The sequence below is a fragment of the Schistocerca piceifrons genome, chromosome 4 (assembly GCF_021461385.2).
Source record: "Schistocerca piceifrons isolate TAMUIC-IGC-003096 chromosome 4, iqSchPice1.1, whole genome shotgun sequence".
NCBI classification, from domain to species: domain Eukaryota; kingdom Metazoa; phylum Arthropoda; class Insecta; order Orthoptera; family Acrididae; genus Schistocerca; species Schistocerca piceifrons.
Genome location: NC_060141.1, coordinates 588,672,158 through 588,691,333, shown reverse-complemented (window position 1 = coordinate 588,691,333; position 19,176 = coordinate 588,672,158).

The following is a 19,176-nucleotide window of genomic DNA, read 5'->3' as shown; positions in this document are numbered from 1 at the left end:
ATGTAAAATTTGAGAGATTCGAGCGCGCACTGAGGCTTTCAGACAGTCGGTCTTCGCGCGAACCATACGCGACTGGAACAGGAAAGGGAGGTAATGACAGTGGCACGTAAAGTGCCCTCCGCCACACACCGTTGGGTGGTTTGCGGAGTATCAATGTAGATGTAGATGTAGATGTAGTAATAATGCGGACGAGAGCGAAATGCGGTATTGATCGTCTAGGCATGGTTGAACTGAAGACAACACGAGCCATGTACCTCCTTTCTGGAAGAATGACTGGAACTGATCGGCTGTCGGACCCCCTCCGTCTAATAGGTGCTGCTCGTGTATGGTTGTTTACATCTGTGGGCGGGTTTAGTGACTTCTCTGAACAGTCAATTGGACACACAATATCCACAGTCAACGTCTATTTTCAGAAGTTCTGGGAACCGGGGTGATGCAAAACTTTTTTTGATGTGTATATGTGAATCGCGTAAACCTTCATTCGCTTTTAAATTTTGTTCCGTGTGGGGTCGTATTTTAACCGTTTTTTTACTGCATTTCCTCATGCCGAGATTGGGGAAAGTTCGCCTAAACGAGCGTGCTAATTCGTCCAAACACGCTAACCGTACTGTAGTGACTGTGAATTTGGTTAATCACTTAAACAAGACAGAGTGTTACTGTGATAAAGTTGACGCATCTCCTGCGACTGTAATTAATGATTGATAAATCACCTCACACATTTTCCTTATCAGACAGAGATATAGACACTCTTCTGCTTACGTACTGGCCATTGACAGCGTAGACTATCGAAGTCTTCTCCTGATGGTGTTATTGTCTGGATGTTGATGATAGGGAAAAGCTACACACAGTGAAAAGCCTCCAGGGATGCTAATTTGAAATACATTTTAACCAAAGAGAGCACGTAACTGAAGTATCCCTGTTACAAATGTTATGACTGTGACAACAATAATATTGACGTAAAAGGTGATCTTCTATCCCGCTGTAGGTTAAGAAATATACAAGAAAGGCACATGTGAAGTCGAAGGTAGCAATAAAATTGAAAACTACTTCCTAGAGACAGAGAGCAAGAATTCTACATCGATCATAGCAAAAGCAAACCACGGTAGTTGACATCCAAAGGCACAACAGAGGCTGCACGATGTAATTTACTGCATCACTGCTGACGTAGTCGTGGTACTAGGCGCGTGAGCAAGCACCGTAATTAAGATTCGAGTTTGTATTCTTGATATTCGATAGCAAACAATTGCATGTTCCACAGGGCCACTACCAAAGTGGTGAAAAGACTGCCTTGACTAAGGTGGCAGCCACTTCTAGGTTACTGCTGCTTAAGAAGTGATAGGTCTTGCATCTCCGATCAACTGCATGGCTCTGGGGTGAGAGATGGTCTCCCAAGACTTTTGTTACTATGAGGCAGTCTAAGTAAGCCGTTTAGGTTCTCATGTTGGTAACGCCACGTAGCGCTCTCTATTAAAATCACTGACTGCGCTGTGTGCAGTCTGTGGCCGGTTGGACTCGTTGTGAAGTTATTCGCCAGTGTAGTGTTGGGTAGTTGGATGTGAACAGCCTGTAGCGTTGGACGGTTGGAGGTGAGCCGCCAGCAGTGGTGGATATGGGGAGAGAGATGCCAGAGTTCAGAGACGTTAAGATGAGCGGACGAGCTGGAGGTGGGTCCGTCAGAAAAAGGAAATTTATTAAATTGGATGTCACGAATTTATATGTATATTATGACTTCTGAACACTATTAAGGTAAATACATTGTTTGTTATCTATCAAAATCTTTCATTTGCTAACTCTATGCCTGACAGTAGCTAGTGCCTTCAGTAGTTAGAATCTTTTATTTAGCTGGCAGTACTGGCACTCGCTGTAATGCAGTAGTTCGAGTAAAGAAGATTTTTGTAAGGTAAGTGATTCATGAAGGGTATAGGTTATTGTCAATCAGGGCTATTCTTTTGTAGGGATTATTGAAAGTCAGATTGCGTTGCGCTAAATTTTGTGTGTCAGTTTAGAAATGATCAGAATAAGTAAAGAGACAACAGCCTCAGTACATTCAGTTTCACTCTGGAGTTTGAAAATCAAGTAACGTACAAGTTTTATCAGCACATCCAGAGGGGAAGTTTTAACAGATGCCAATGTATCTGGCAGGGTGGAAGACCTAATGGTTCCTCTATCCAGAACTGGAGGCACGGCACGCTGTTCGAAGATTAGATTGCCAGGTCTGTTTGTAGCCAACATTACGAAGCGCGCGACGTATTGGTGTCTATGCGGGAGCGTTTGCCCTCAGCTCATATTGGAATGTAACGACTACAAAGCTGTAGACTACTCGCTATCTTGAGAGATTTTAATTTTAGTTAAACTGTGAACAAGAAAAATAGCCTCTCCCACCCGACAGTCAGCTTTGAAGGCAAGACGTCGATGTGGTCTCATGATCAGAGGAAATTAGCTTTAATGGTCAAATGTAATGATTTAATGAGGGAACTCTTCATTTCGCCCACAGTGTGAATTAGTAATCAGATTACATGAATTAATTTTGTCTCACTCTTCCGTTGTTTCCGGCACTGAAAAGGTCATTCTGTGGCCACGAAACGTGCAGTTGAAGTCCGCAGCTCGTGGTCGTGCGGTAGCGTTCTCGCTTCCCACGCTCGGGTTCCCGGGTTCGATTCCCGGCGGGGTCAGGGATTTTCTCTGCCTCGTGATGGCTGGGTGTTGTGTGCTGTCCTTAGGTTAGTTAGGTTTAAGTAATTCTAAGTTCTGGGGAACTGATGACCATAGATGCTAAGTCCCATAGTGCTCAGAGCCATTTTCGTGCAGTTGAAAGGTCTCTGTTGGATTCCTTTCAAGTTAATTTCTTAGATCTGTTGTCATTTACGGTATAAATTCCCCTTCTAAATTTACTGTGGTGTTTCTGACTATCTGGGAGGAGACTGAGCAGTGAAACGTGTTACTTTTACACATAAACAAGAACGATCTGTCACACTACTACACTTTAAAGCACAGTTTATATGTAATTCATGTCACACAGTCTCATACGGAACCTACATCTGCTTTGCTATACTGTATATGATAAGATACTGTCATCCCACTTCCCTTCTGTGTGAGTGGATGAATGAGCAAATGTATTTCTAGTTGCGTGCTTGATGGTAGCAGACAAGCCTGTCTGCTAGAGAACAGTAGGACCAACGTCAGAACAGGTAGCTATGCTTTCTAAAAGCAGAGAGGTTTCTATTCTTAGTATGGTCCTGTCCGTCCCTTGTCATGTTGGTACAGGAAGCTGCCTCTCTGGTCACTTCCGTTTGTATCTGTTAAGCACGCTTGGTAGGGGCCCAGGTTAGTCGGTCAGCGGCGAGCGTCTGAAGTGGTAAGATCTCCGGTTAAGCGCGTGTCTGCTAAGTCCGTAGGACAATGGATTTCTTAAGTTCAGCCTAACTGAAAATTTAATCACCTTTATTTCAGGTTTAGCACTAAAATATCTAATGTTATCTTAAATTGCAATTCAGTGTAATTCGAGTGCGAAGTTCAGAATATCTTCCGGTAGTTGCTTTGTCACTACTTTGTGAGTAAAGTGGAACCACGTGTTGATCAGTAACTCTAAGTTCATCAATCTTAAATGCGAATGTGCGTGAGATTATAACGTCTCGTCTTGACAATATTTTTCAATATAGCAACTTTTCTTTATGTTCAACCCACGTGGGGTGTACTTTGTGTAACCAGTACCACGTGCTTATACAACTGTTTGACCCATGAGGTTAGTTGTAAGACGATAGTAACCAGTTCGAGGTTTTTCTTTTGTAAATTGCGTTTCGATGTAATTTATTTTAATTATCAAAATTATTGTGGAGTTACACTCTTTGTGTAAACCAAGTTGACCACGTGAAGCATGTGGTGTAAGCATCAAAATAGCCCTCAGCTATTCTTTTTGGGGAGGATTTCACAGAGTGTTAGTATGAATTTAGTATACCAGTGTGTGGTAATTTCATGGGTGAAAATTGAACGGGTTGGTTGTGGTTAATTTCCTCTTGCATATGTTTCAACGTTCTTCGTGTGTTATTTTATGAATGCAGTGTTGTATGTAGTCTCCCAGTCTTGGCTCCCTATTTGATTTGTTCTGTAAAATTACAAACTCACATTAACACAACCTTAAATAAGGTAACAGTTTAGTTATGAATCAAGTTTGATATGCTGAAATTTTAATAGAACAATGATCGATGTTAAAATAAATGTCCAAATATAAACTGATTTATTTCTTTTTATTTAAATTGTCATTTTATATATATATCTCGCCGGTTATCGTAAGATGAGTACTAAAAGATTATAATTAATGTTAGTCTGGTTGGGAATTTGGTAAGCTAGACTGGATACCTGGTGAAACAGTTGCGCAGTAATGCAAGGTTAACTACCTCAGATAACTCACAGCTTTTAACCCACTTTTATGGTCTTGAATATCAGCACCGCTTTCAGAACAAATTAATGCAACAACATTACACATGGCGACCCTGTTCTGTGATTCCGCTAGACTCCGGAATCTCTGAAACGTTAGATTGCGAGCGCTGTATAATCTTAATTTTTTCCCTGCAGCGCTCAAACAACTTCTGCGTTGTTTCTGAGCAGACTTTCAAAAGATTCACGGCGTTGTTGAGCGGCGTTGTGTTGTTTGTCTTGTTTTGTTTTCTATATTTGTGTGTTTTATATGTATGTTTTTTTTCTCGCTTGTAAATTGCACTGACTTCGATCAAAGGTATAAATTTGTTTTGCGTGTGAAAAAGTGCGTACTAGGTTGGGTACCTTTCGTGTGACTGTCGTAATTTTGGGGGGGATACATTTATTGTGATTAGTGTGTTGCATATCGGGTATAAATTGAAATAATGCAGACACGTAACCAAGCTAAAATTAGGCGGTCCAACAACTTAAGCAACATGGACCAAGGGGATAATTTGATTTCGAATATTAACGCATCGGACTGTTCCGAAAATGCATGGGGGAATACTTCAGAGGAAATGCAAAACAGGAAGAATGGGCTCACATCAGACCCAGAAATTAATTTGCCTCCATCTGACCAAATTGATTTGGCAGAACTCATGAAAGCCTTATTGCAACAAAATAAAGGAAACGCAGAGAAATCTGAAAAATCGATCCGAGAGCTAGGTGAACAAATGACACAAAAATCTAAAAAATCGATCCGAGAACTAGGTGAGCAAATGACGCAGAAATCTGAAAAATCGATCCGAGAGCTAGGCGAACAAATAGACGAAAAAATAATCCAGCAGACAAATAAAGTCGACAAGTCGATGCAGTGAGTGTCCGATGATATCTCAAAAAGAATAAACAATCTGGCAAGTGAAATAAAAAGTGATATTATGAAAGAATTAGGCCGTACATTTGAACAAATCCATGATCGTCTGCAAGCCTTAGAACAGGGCAAGCGGAGTCGCGATGCGGAATCGAAAGAGTGCGAGGAACAGCTACTTAGGAATTTCCAAGCACTGAGAGAAGAATGCCAAAAGGAAACCAGCAGGCACTCTCCAGGGTACAGGAGGCGGAAACGCATTGTCCCGCGTCCGTTAGCACCACAGTAGCGGATTCACGCACTCGAACGGCAAGTAGAACAATTGAAGCAAACTGGGGCGGAGGACAACAGACAAATACGTGATAAGATTGCGGCATTAGTGGACATCGTAGGCACGATGAAGGTGACGGAGAGCGAGAAAAATACTAAACTGGTAGCGGTCATAGAGACCGAAGAAGTGGGTTCGCTTGTTAGATTTCAGAAGGGACAAGTCGAAGTGAACAGGCGGCACTAAGCTGTAAAAGGCGAATTACAAGAATGCGTGGCGCATCTGGAAAGCCGCATGGGGTGTGATTCCGAACTCACCAATAGCAGTAAAAATAGCCGTACGAACAGTGCAGAGAGGGACTCTGGCCACGAGGGAGATTTTGACGACAGGGAAGAATGTATCTTGAGGGTCAGACATGAGAAAAATAGAAACAATCAAGGGCCTCGCCGGGAAGAAATGCGGGGATTTGATTTCAAACATTTCCTTACGGTGAGAAAGTTTGAGATGTTCGGAATTCTCAAAACGGAATACATCCACGAGCATGGCTCGAGCAATTTGAGTTCTGTCTTCCCCCTGACTGGGCAAGTTCACACAAGATAGAATATATGTGTGGCTGTTTGGAAGGCGTACCGGCGATTCGCATGAGGTCGGCAGCGCGTCACTGCAACTCCACTCGGGAGTTTCGGCAAGCCTTTCTGTCCGCCTATTGGACGGAAGCGGCACAAGATAGGGTCAAGCATCGCATAATTATGCTGCCAAATTTGAACCAGTCTGGTTTCGGCAGCCCGGCACGCCTATTCGACCACATGCTGCAGGCAAATCAATTTCTATACGACCCATACGGGCCTGCGGAACAAATTAGGATATGCATCACCAAATTGCCGATGCATTTGCCCCACGTCATTCTTGCGGGACGTTGCAAAGAGGACGTGGAAACGTTTAAGACACTTCTCCAAGAGTTGGAATGCAATACAGAAGAATGCCCGCCTAATCAGGCACAAAGTTATTACGGGGCACAGCAGCGCGATCGCAGTCGTGGCCGTAGTACTAATCAACGGCGTGACTGGTCGTCGCGAAGCGAACGGAACAATAATCGGAACCGACCGTATCTTGCGACAGCCAGAGCGAGAGCACCAGCAGCAGCGAGTACTGTTTGTATAAAGCGTTTATTTTGCATTTTGTTTACGTCCTTCCACTAAGGAAGGGATTCTATTTGTGTTTATCTGCTCTGCATAGTAACTAACAGTTCTTGATAAAACTTTACGTAGTTTTCGTGTTAGATTTCTTAGTGTTTTCTTGATCGTTTAGAACAGAAAGCGCCCTAAAACCGTCTTTTGTTTGTTTCGCGGCCGTTAGCCACTAGTCACTTGAATCAGCAGTTGTCTTGTGACAGCCAGAGCGAGAGCACCAGCAGCAGCGAGTACTGTTTGTATAAAGCGTTTTTGTACTTATTTGCTGCGCTTAGCTTTTAAATAGTTTTTCTGGGAAAACCTAGCGTAGTTTTCGCGTCTCGTATTTCAGTGAGTGTTTCTTGATTATCAGAGTAGCTCATCAGAAGATTATCTTGGGAATTTGTCACCGTATAGAGTAGGGTAAACATAGTCATGTGTAGGGACTGTGGTTGTTGTGAGCGGACGCAAGGAGAATTGGCCACTCTTCGGGGGCAGGTGGAGGCTTTGTCTGTTAGGCCCATCGAGCTCGAGGCGCAGGCGTCGGCTCGTAGTGGCGTTGGGGCAACTGTGGTGAGACCTATGCCTACTTCGGTGGCCTTGGAATCACATGGAACCCCTGATGTCGCTGCGTCTTCCGGCAGTGAGCATCTTACCGGTCAGCCATCACTCCAGGGTGAATGGCGGACAGTGGTGGGCTCGCGCGTGCCTGGCCGAAAGGCGAAGGTGGGATCTGGCCGCGTGGCAGCTGCCTTACCCCTTTCCAACAGGTACGGGGTGCTTCCTAGTGGTGATGACATCGTTTCCGAGCCACCACAGGATGCCTCGCCTGTTGAGCCAGTGGCCGATTCTCCGGCAAGGTCCCGACAGTCACAGAGGGCGGGCCTATTAGTTATAGGGAGCTCCAACGTTAGGCGGGTTATGGAGCCCGTCAGGAAAATAGCGGGTAGGTCGGGGAAGAATGCCAGTGTGCACTCGGTGTGCTTGCCGGGGGGTCTCGTCCGTAATGTGGAGGAGGCCCTTCCGGCAGCTATTGAACGCACTGGGTGTGACCGGCTGCAGATAGTAGCACATGTCGGAACGAATGACGCCTGCCGCTTGGGTTCTGAGGCCATCCTTGGTTCCTTCCGGCGGCTGGCTGATTTGGTGAAGACAACCAGCATCGCACGCGGAGTGCAAGCTGAGCTTAATATCTGCAGCATAGTGCCCAGAGTCGATCGCGGTCCTCTGGTTTGGAGCCGTGTGGAGGGTCTAAACCAGAGGCTCAGACGACTCTGCGACTATAATGGTTGCAAATTCATCGACCTCCGTTATTGGGTGGAGAACTGTAGGGCCCCCCTAGACAGGTCAGGCGTGCACTACACACCGGAAGCAGCTACTAGGGTAGCAGAGTACGTGTGGCGTGCACACGGGGTTTTTTTAGGTTAGAGGGACCCCCCCTTGGGCGAAACGATAAAATACCTGACGGCTTACCAGAGAGGACATTATCATCGTTGATAAAGAACGTCCGTCCTCAGAGACCAAAAACAGGAAAAGTTAACGTAATATTGGTAAACTGCAGGAGTATCCAGGGCAAGGTTCCTGAATCAGTATCTCTTATTGAAGGAAATAGTGCGCATATAGTATTAGGAACGGAAAGTTGGTTAAAACCGGAAGTGAACAGTAACGAAATCCTAGACACAGAATGGAATATATACCGCAAGGATAGGATAAACGCCAATGGTGGAGGAGTATTTATAGCAGTAAAGAATTCAATAATATCCAGTGAAGTTATTAGCGAATGCGAATGTGAAATAATCTGGGTTAAGTTAAGTATCAAAGGTGGGTCAGATATGATAGTCGGATGCTTCTATAGACCACCTGCATCAGCAACCGTAGTAGTTGAGCGCCTCAGAGAGAACCTGCAGAACGTCGTGAAGAAGTTTCGTGATCATACTATTGTAATAGGGGGAGACTTCAATCTACCAGGTATAGAATGGGATAATCACACAATCAGAACTAGAGCCAGGGACAGAGACTCTTGTGACATTATCCTGACTGCCTTGTCCGAGAATTACTTCGAGCAGATAGTTAGAGAACCAACTCGTGAAGATAACGTTTTAGACCTCATAGCAACAAATAGACCGGAACTTTTCGACTCCGTGAATGTAGAAGAGGGTATCAGTGATCATAAGTCAGTGGTTGCATCAATGACTACAAGTGTAATAAGAAATGCCAAGAAAGGAAGGAAAATATATTTGCTTAACAAGAGTGATAGGGCACAAATCGCAGAATATCTGAGTGACCACCATCAAACGTTCATTTCTGAGGAAGAGGATGTGGAACAAAAATGGAAAAAATTCAGAAACATCGTCCAGTACGCCTTAGATAAGTTCGTACCGACTAAGGTCCAAAGCGAGGGGAAAGATCCACCGTGGTATAACAATCATGTACGAAAGGTACTACGGAAACAAAGAAAGCTTCATCATAGGTTTAAGAGTAGTCGAATCATAGCTGATAAGGAAAAGCTGAACGAAGCGAAAAAGAGCGTAAAGAGAGCAATGAGAGAAGCATTCAACGAATTCGAACATAAAACATTGGCAAACAATCTAAACAAGAACCCTAAAAAGTTTTGGTCGTATGTAAAATCGGTAAGCGGATCTAAATCCCCTATTCAGTCACTCGTTGACCACGATGGCACCGAAACAGAGGACGACCGAAGAAAAGCAGAAATACTGAATTCAGTGTTCCGAAACTGTTTCACTGCGGAAAATCGTAACACGGTCCCTGACTTCAGCCGTCGCACGGACGCCAAAATGGAAAATATTGAAATAAACGATATCGGAATTGAAAAACAACTGCTATCACTTAGTAGCGGAAAAGCATCCGGACCAGACGAGATACCCTTAAGATTCTACAGTGATTATGCTAAAGAACTTGCCCCCTTTCTATCAGCAATTTATCGTAGATCGCTGGAAGAACGTAAAGTACCTAGCGACTGGAAGAAAGCGCAGGTCGTTCCCATTTTCAAGAAGGGTCATAAATCAGATGCGAATAATTATAGGCCTATTTCGCTTACGTCAATCTGTTGTAGAATAATGGAACATGTTTTGTGTTCTCGTATTATGACGTTCTTAGATAATACAAATCTCCTTCATCATAACCAACATGGATTCCGCAAACAGAGATCATGTGAAACTCAGCTCGCCCTATTTGCCCAAGAAATTCACAGTGCCGTAGACACTGGCGAGCAGATTGATGCCGTATTCCTGGACTTCAGGAAGGCATTTGATACGGTTCCGCACTTACGTTTAGTGAAAAAAATACGAGCTTACGGAATATCGGACCAGGTTTGTGATTGGATTCAGGATTTCCTAGAAGAAAGAACACTACATGTCATTCTTAACGGTTCAAAATCTGCAGATGTAGAGGTAATTTCGGGAGTACCGCAGGGAAGCGTGATAGGACCTTTATTGTTTACAATATACATAAATGACTTAGTTGACAACATCGGTAGCTCCGTGAGGCTATTTGCAGATGACACGGTTGTCTACAAGAAAGTAGCAACATCAGAAGACTCGTACGTACTCCAGGAGGACCTGCAGAGGATTAATGCATGGTGCGACAGCTGGCAGCTTTCCCTAAACGTAGATAAATGTAATATAATGCGCATACATAGGGGCAGAAATCCATTCCAGTACGATTATGCCATAGGTGGTAAATCATTGGAAGCGGTAACGACCGTAAAATACTTAGGAGTTACTATCCGGAGCGATCTGAAGTGGAATGATCACATAAAACAAATAGTGGGAAAAGCAGGCGCCAGGTTGAGATTCATAGGAAGAATTCTAAGAAAATGTGACTCATCGACGAAAGAAGTAGCTTACAAAACGCTTGTTCGTCCGATTCTTGAGTATTGCTCATCAGTATGGGACCCTTACCAGGTTGGATTAATAGAAGAGATAGACATGATCCAGCGAAAAGCAGCGCGATTCGTCATGGGGACATTTAGTCAGCGCGAGAGCGTTACGGAGATGCTGAACAAGCTCCAGTGGCGGACACTTCAAGAAAGGCGTTACGCAATGCGGAGAGGTTTATTACCGAAATTACGAGAGAGCACATTCCGGGAAGAGATGGGCAACATATTACTACCGCCCACATATATCTCGCGTAATGATCACAACGAAAAGATCCGAGAAATTAGAGCAAATACGGAGACTTACAAGCAGTCGTTCTTCCCACGCACAATTCGTGAATGGAACAGGGAAGGGGGGATCAGATTGTGGTACAATAAGTACCCTCCGCCACACACCGTAAGGTGGCTCGCGGAGTATAGATGTAGATGTAGATGTAGATGTAGAAACTGGGGTAACAGTCGTGAACACAGATGGAACAACGGAAATGATCGAGGACGTGGACAGGATCGTGAACGCAAGTTACGGCAACCAGAATCGATACTACGGTGAACATGGTGGGAACAGGATTGTAGGCGGAGCACCACATGATGTTGAAATTCGGCCGGCTAACCCAAGACATGACCCAGCAAATGGAAATGAACAAAATCGGCAATGACAAATGATCAGCGCAGAAGGCGCCCAATCGGAACAAATGAGTGACATGGAAAATGAGTACATAGGGTGTATAGAGAGGAGAATGAATTGATTGGTTTACATTTGTGACATATGCATTTTGAATAATATGTTGGTAAAAATAATGATAAAGATGTTTCTATGTGATTGATTGAAGTGATGTTTTTAGTTTTTTTTTTTTTTTCCTTTCCTTGTGCAATTAGGATTTAGGTTGGTTCAAATGTGAACATAAAAGGTTTCTTTGTGAACGAGTGAAATGCTGTTTATGGTTTTCTTGAGTAAATTGAAATGAGTCGCTCCTGAGAGAAGCAAGATCTGTGTTGAATTAATGCAAAACTCAGGGGAATATTCGATCTGTGGGTATTATGGGTCTGGCAAACCCAGGTCCCCAGATGTTAGTAGCCTTGTTTCCGATTTTCTGCTTTCAGTGCTACTATCTATTACTATTCTATATCTGTCAGTATAAATGAGGATCTCTTACTATAGTATGCGTGCTGTATGAATATTTTAAGATAGGAGAACTCTGAGAAAGGAATGAGTAAGTTTGGAATCTTGAAAACAGGATGCGATAATACGATTGTTTAACCAGTGGCTTCCCAATATACGCTAATATGTTAATATTGATGATATATGTCTTTTCTGTTCTTTGTAGCTGAGTACGTAAAATGCTGTCTGTGGATTTCGTAAGTAGATTGATTCCCTTCAAGGTGAAAGAAGAGTTGTGGTTTGTGTAATTTACGTGGCCCTGAAATAGTATTATGGCAGTCAAATGACGAGCAGTTTTCCAGCAAATGGAGAATGGAACGGAAATATGGATACTTTTTGTAGTCTTGACTGATGTTGAGCCAGAGCCGGAAAAACTATTCTGCTTTAATACTTGTCCTAGAAAAATGACGTTTATGTGTTTTGCTGATGCTGTGAGCATTACAGCTTACTGTTTTCGCTGGTGCAGGATGCACTGCAGCCTATATGAGTTGAACTGAAGAAATGTCCCTCTTGAAGGTAGAGGAAGATTAAATAATTTTGATTATGGGACCGAAGGAAAGCTTGGTTTAATATAATAAGGATGAAGCAAAACATTTGTCATTTAAACTACGGGAGGATTCGGATCTTTTGTGTCTGTTGTAAGTTCAATATGTTATGATGAAGTTGTTTTACAGAATAGAGGAGACCACAATTTTGCCATTCATGAGAAATGAATCCAGAATAACCACCACAGGCGATATAACTGATTTGGAAGCGAAAGGTAACTTAAAGAAGAAACGAAATTGGAGCAAAATGGGTAAGAAAATGTAATATAACCTGTAGGATGAAAATATTTTTACCCTTCTCAGTCATCTGTGTGACTAATTCTTGTGATAACGTGATTTTAAATGAAATTGTCTTACTGTTTTAAGTATAAACGTATGAGTATGATAAATGTATAATTGCGAGTCTATCACGTGTGTCAACTGGTATAAATGTTTTGACGTGCAAATAACCATTGTTCTTTTTACTATGTATGTTTAAGGAAGGTTTCTCCATATTTATCATGTGACAAGACATATGCTGCGAGCATCAAGAAGAGGACGAATTAGAACAATGTTGTAGTGGTATAAACACTGTGTTGAAGTAGCTTGTTGGATTAACTAGTAGCAGATTGAATAGAATTTTGAGTAATTCATGTTTATGGGTAGTTAGTTTGTAGAACAGACAACAGGTGTGCATGTGTGTGTGTGTGTGTGTGTGTGTGTGTGTGTGTGTGTGTGTGTGAGTGTAAATAACATGTGAATCCTATACTTGTACAAGGCATAATCCTATTCATTTTAGTGAATTAATAAGTAGCATTTGATTTATTAAAACGCAAGTGAACTACATTAGTGATGTGTATTTAGATATATTGTCAGTTCATTTAATTTTTATTTTTATACTGTCGAGTCATTTCACTTTAATCTTTTATATTGTCAAGTGATTTAACTTTTATTTTTATATTGTCGATTCATCTTTTTTTATTTAAAAACAATTGAGTCTCAATTTTGTTCTTAAAAATTGTGAAAGACAATACTAAGTGGTAGTATGTATGACATTTTGTAATCACATAACTATGATGAACAATTTCTGTGAATGCAGTTGAGAATGGGAAAGCGAATCAGCTAAACTCTTACGAGACAGCGGGAGCAGCGAGAAGGAGGACTAGTTGTAAACAGGCGGGTTTCCCAGCAGGACACACTGTCAACCGGGCCACTTCGGGAGCGCGGTCGACAACAAAAGAAGGGTACGGGACAAACACTTTCCCTTGCACCCGAAGCTAATGGCCGGCCGCACCAGTGCGACCCTTCGTGGAGGCGATGACCTGAGATGGCCGAGCGGTCCACTGCGCGGAAATCCATCTGCTGGCAACGCACCACACGCACGCGACCGTGACGAGACAGCCGCTGTGAAACGACAGAAGTCAGGGGATAAGGGGGGTGGAGCCTTTTGACAGGTACTGTCCAGAGAAACTTGCAGGCGTCAACGACGACTATCAACATTTCTTGGCGGAAGCCCATTGCCAAGCGACAGTAAATCATGGTTCGGTGTTCTCTGGTTGCTAAAGTTACGTTGTGCAAGACGCGACAGTTGGCTGCGACTGCGACGCTGCCCCCTCCTCTTTTCCCACCCTGGCAGACGGCGACACGGCCGCAACACGACTGGAGTCGTCGCCGTTTCCCAAGCTCCGGTCGGCGGCGGCGGATTCAAATACATAAGAAAAATAAGAATTCCGATTTTCTTGCTGTAAAAAATACTGTATGTTAATGCAACAAAGTTACATCGGCTCCCAGAGTTAGTTTTTCGATACAGATTCTCCTTTTACTTTAAAAAATTGAAAAGTATCTCTTCCGGTTTTGCGTGTTTTTTTCGCTGTATATGACTTCTCAATCAATTGTGAGGAAAGTAAAAGGCACAAAAAATTGATGTTTGCGTATCTTACAGTTTCACATCACAGCTTGATAATGAGGTGTGTATTTTTCCGATATTCGTCACAGTTATCCCGATACTTAATTTACAAGTAACCTACTGCATAAAATTTGAATTGTGTACAGTGAAAAATGTGGTCGCTGGCTACTTTACGTATGGTTCACGTTAGGTCATACATCGTTGCCGATGAAAAGAAGCTAACATATCGAAATTATTTTTTAAGTTGAGATCAGATTGATATCGATCTCCGTTTCCGAGATTTGGGCTCATATATCTCCGGGAGCGTCGCGACTAGCCGCCAGTTCTGTCGACGCGCAGCGAGAATCGTGTGGTCATCACACGATAGAGAATGCATTTGTTTTGTTTCGCTGACACATTTGGACCTAATGAAACCATTTTATGTCATATTCCTCCGGTATGAGTTACTAATATTTCTCCATATGCTCTTGACAATTTCATTTAAACTGCCACGAAACGTAGGTTTCTTAAAGCCAAGTGATCAAGCAGAACCCATTTTCTTGGTTTTGCTGAGGCATCTGAACCTGTTCCAAGCTTTCTTTCTCGTTTATTTCTCTGATACGAGTCCCGAATATTCCTCCATCTGTTTTTGCACATTTCACCTAAAATTCCAATGAAAGCTAAGTTTATTAACAATAAGCGCACGCTAGCTTCATTGCATTGTTTCAAGTTCTTGACAACAAGATAGGGTTACACCTTAAACATCTCTAGACTTTTGATTCTGAGCGTCTACAGTATACACTGGCAGAAATGTGGAAGAAATAATGTCCGTGCTTGTTCACAAAATTTCCCCAAATTATACTTGTCAGTTTCTCCCATGCAGAAACTTTTGGAACAAGCTAAGGCAACTTTCATAGCCGACTGAATCTTTATTCCCATCGAAATGAACTTCCATATTCTTGTATTCTGACAGCATACATCGTTATGGATGACATCAACATTTAATCCATTTAATCTTGCCAAGCTGCACTCAAAAGATGACTCCAGGATTTACAAAAGACGAATTTCAATTGTGAACTGTGTCAGACCAGAAGGGCCTTGTAAAACAGTAGTGCACTTTTGGCACAAGTTTTTTGAGCACCATCTTCTACCAATGAATTGAAGTGAATGTGACAAATTACTTATTGCAGCATACTGTTTGCGCAATCTGTTGAGAAACGCCTTCCTCAAAAACGAACATCTATTGATTACAGAAAGCTGTACAACAATTTGGCGGTGGTTTTTCACAACTAGAAGGTATCATCAAGACACCAATCTACCGTTTACTTTCAAAGTGAAGGTATTGTAAAATGCAACTTTCTCGTTGTACTTTAGATTGTTCATTTTATAATGTATTTTCCGTTTTCAATTTTTGTCGTCACAAAAAAGAGTAATGCGAAAATTGACCTTCAAGTTCATTTTCATCATTCTAATTCTACATCTGCATGGATTATACTGATTTTCATAACAGGCCTGAAAAATTTGCATTAATGGGAAAATATTATATATTTCACTCACCTGCCAGTTTCAACTGTGCACCAATTTCTTCACAAATTCTGTCTCTGAACATAGTGTCTCTATATTTAGGGTTCTTCAAATCGTAAAGGCAAGGCTGTTGCGAGACCAGCTCACAGAGCATCACATCCTGTGAGTGGCTCATTTCAGTTTTCCTTGACTGGCTCGACATCTTTCTCGCAGCCGTACGTCTTTGTGTCGTGCGACTTCCGTCGCAACACTGCTCACTGGTGCAGTGCTGCGACAGCTGCCGCAACAGTCGCGCGTCGCATCCCAAACTCTAACTGCGCATGCGCCAGCGGACAACTTCTGACGTCACGTAGCGACCCGTCGCAGTCGCTAGTGTGCGTCGCGTCTTGGACAACGTACCTTAAAGGTACGTTGTCCAAGGCGCGACGCACACTAGCGACTGCGACGGGTCGCTATGTGACGTCAGAAGTTGTCCGCTGGCGCATGCGCAGTTAGAGTTTGGGATGCGACGCGCGACTGTTGCGGCAGCTGTCGCAGCACTGCACCAGTGAGCAGTGTTGCGACGGAAGTCGCACGACACAAAGACGTACGGCTGCGAGAAAGATGTCGAGCCAGTCAAGGAAAACTGAAATGAGCCACTCACAGGATGTGATGCTCTGTGAGCTGGTCTCGCAACAGCCTTGCCTTTACGATTTGAAGAACCCTAAATATAGAGACACTATGTTCAGAGACAGAATTTGGGAAGTAATTGGTGCACAGTTGAAACTGGCAGGTGAGTGAAATATATAATATTTTCCCATTAATGCAAATTTTTCAGGCCTGTTATGAAAATCAGTATAATCCATGCAGATGTAGAATTAGAATGATGAAAATGAACTTGAAGGTCAATTTTCGCATTACTCTTTTTTGTGACGACAAAAATTGAAAACGGAAAATACATTATAAAATGAACAATCTAAAGTACAACGAGAAAGTTGCATTTTACAATACCTTCACTTTGAAAGTAAACGGTAGATTGGTGTCTTGATGATACCTTCTAGTTGTGAAAAACCACCACCAGATTGTTGTACAGCTTTCTGTAATCAATAGATGTTCGTTTTTGAGGAAGGCGTTTCTCAACAGATTGCGCAAACAGTATGCTGCAATAAGTAATTTGTCACATTCACTTCAATTCATTGGTAGAAGATGGTGCTCAAAAAACTTGTGCCAAAAGTGCACTACTGTTTTACAAGGCCCTTCTGGTCTGACACAGTTCACAATTGAAATTCGTCTTTTGTAAATCCTGGAGTCATCTTTTGAGTGCAGCTTGGCAAGATTAAATGGATTAAATGTTGATGTCATCCATAACGATGTATGCTGTCAGAATACAAGAATATGGAAGTTCATTTCGATGGGAATAAAGATTCAGTCGGCTATGAAAGTTGCCTTAGCTTGTTCCAAAAGTTTCTGCATGGGAGAAACTGACAAGTATAATTTGGGGAAATTTTGTGAACAAGCACGGACATTATTTCTTCCACATTTCTGCCAGTGTATACTGTAGACGTTCAGAATCAAAATTCTAGAGATGTTTAAGGTGTAACCCTATCTTGTTGTCAAGAACTTGAAACAATGCAATGAAGCTAGCGTGCGCTTATTGTTAATAAACTTATCTTTCATTGGAATTTTAGGTGAAATGTGCAAAAACAGATGGAGGAATATTCGGGACTCGTATCAGAGAAATAAACGAGAAAGAAAGCTTGGAACAGGTTCAGATGCCTCAGCAAAACCAAGAAAATGGGTTCTGCTTGATCACTTGGCTTTAAGAAACCTACGTTTCGTGGCAGTTTAAATGAAATTGTCAAGAGCATATGGAGAAATATTAGTAACTCATACCGGAGGAATATGACATAAAATGGTTTCATTAGGTCCAAATGTGTCAGCGAAACAAAACAAATGCATTCTCTATCGTGTGATGACCACACGATTCTCGCTGCGCGTCGACAGAACTGGCGGCTAGTCGCGACGCTCCCGGAGATATATGAGCCCAAATCTCGGAAACGGAGATCGATATCAATCTGATCTCAACTTAAAAAATAATTTCGATATGTTAGCTTCTTTTCATCGGCAACGATGTATGACCTAACGTGAACCATACGTAAAGTAGCCAGCGACCACATTTTTCACTGTACACAATTCAAATTTTATGCAGTAGGTTACTTGTAAATTAAGTATCGGGATAACTGTGACGAATATCGGAAAAATAGACACCTCATTATCAAGCTGTGATGTGAAACTGTAAGATACGCAAACATCAATTTTTTGTGCCTTTTACTTTCCTCACAATTGATAGAGAAGTAAAATACAGCGAAAAAAACACGCAAAACCGGAAGAGATACTTTTCAATTTTTTAAAGTAAAAGGAGAATCTGTATCGAAAAACTAACTCTGGGAGCCGATGTAACTTTGTTGCATTAACATACAGTATTTTTTACAGCAAGAAAATCGGAATTCTTATTTTTCTTATGTATTTGAATCCGCCGCCGCCGACCGGAGCTTGGGAAACGGCGACGACTCCAGTCGTGTTGCGGCCGTGTCGCCGTCTGCCAGGGTGGGAAAAGAGGAGGGGGCAGCGTCGCAGTCGCAGCCAACTGTCGCGTCTTGCACAGCGTAACTTAAGGGTGGCACAAAGAAGAGCCACTAAGTGTCATCCTTGCCCAGGAATATCAAACCGGCGAGCCCATTGAGGATAACTCAAGAATTTAACAACACAAGGGGCGTGGAGCCTTTTGACAAGTACTGTCCAGAGAAATTAGCAGACTTCAACGACGCCTATCAACATTTACTGACAGGTGCCCACTGTCAAGCAACAGTAAATCATGGTTCGATGTTCTCTGGTCGCTAAGGGTGGCACAAAGAAGAGCCATTAAGTGTCATCCTTGCCCAGGAATATCAAACCGGCGAGCGAATTGTGGATAACTCATGAATGTAACAACACAAGGGGCATGGAGCCTTTTGACACGTACTGTCCAGAGAAACTGGCAGACTTCAACGACGCCTATCAACATTTCCTGGCGGATGCCCTCTGTCAAGCGACAGTAAATCATAGTTCGATGTTCTCTGGTCGCTAAGGGTGCCACACAGAAGAGCCATTAAGTGTCATCCTTGCCCAGCGAGTCAAACGAGGATACCGCACGAATTTGACAACACAAACATGCAACCAAATCGAGATGTACATGACACAGGCCACTAAGAGAAACTTCATGAGAGGGCAGAGAGGGCGGGATTGCACACAACAGATGGACAAAAAGTCCCTACTGACAGTTGCGGCGACACCCCGCCCCCCCCCCCCCCCTTATATTGTACCTCAGAACAGTGGAACTACTGAGTGTGCCAGTGAACAGTGATTATACAGTTCTTAGTCCAATGCATATACGTGTGTTCTTTCAGAGAAATTTAGTATACCAGTGTGTGGTAATTTCATGACGGACAGGAT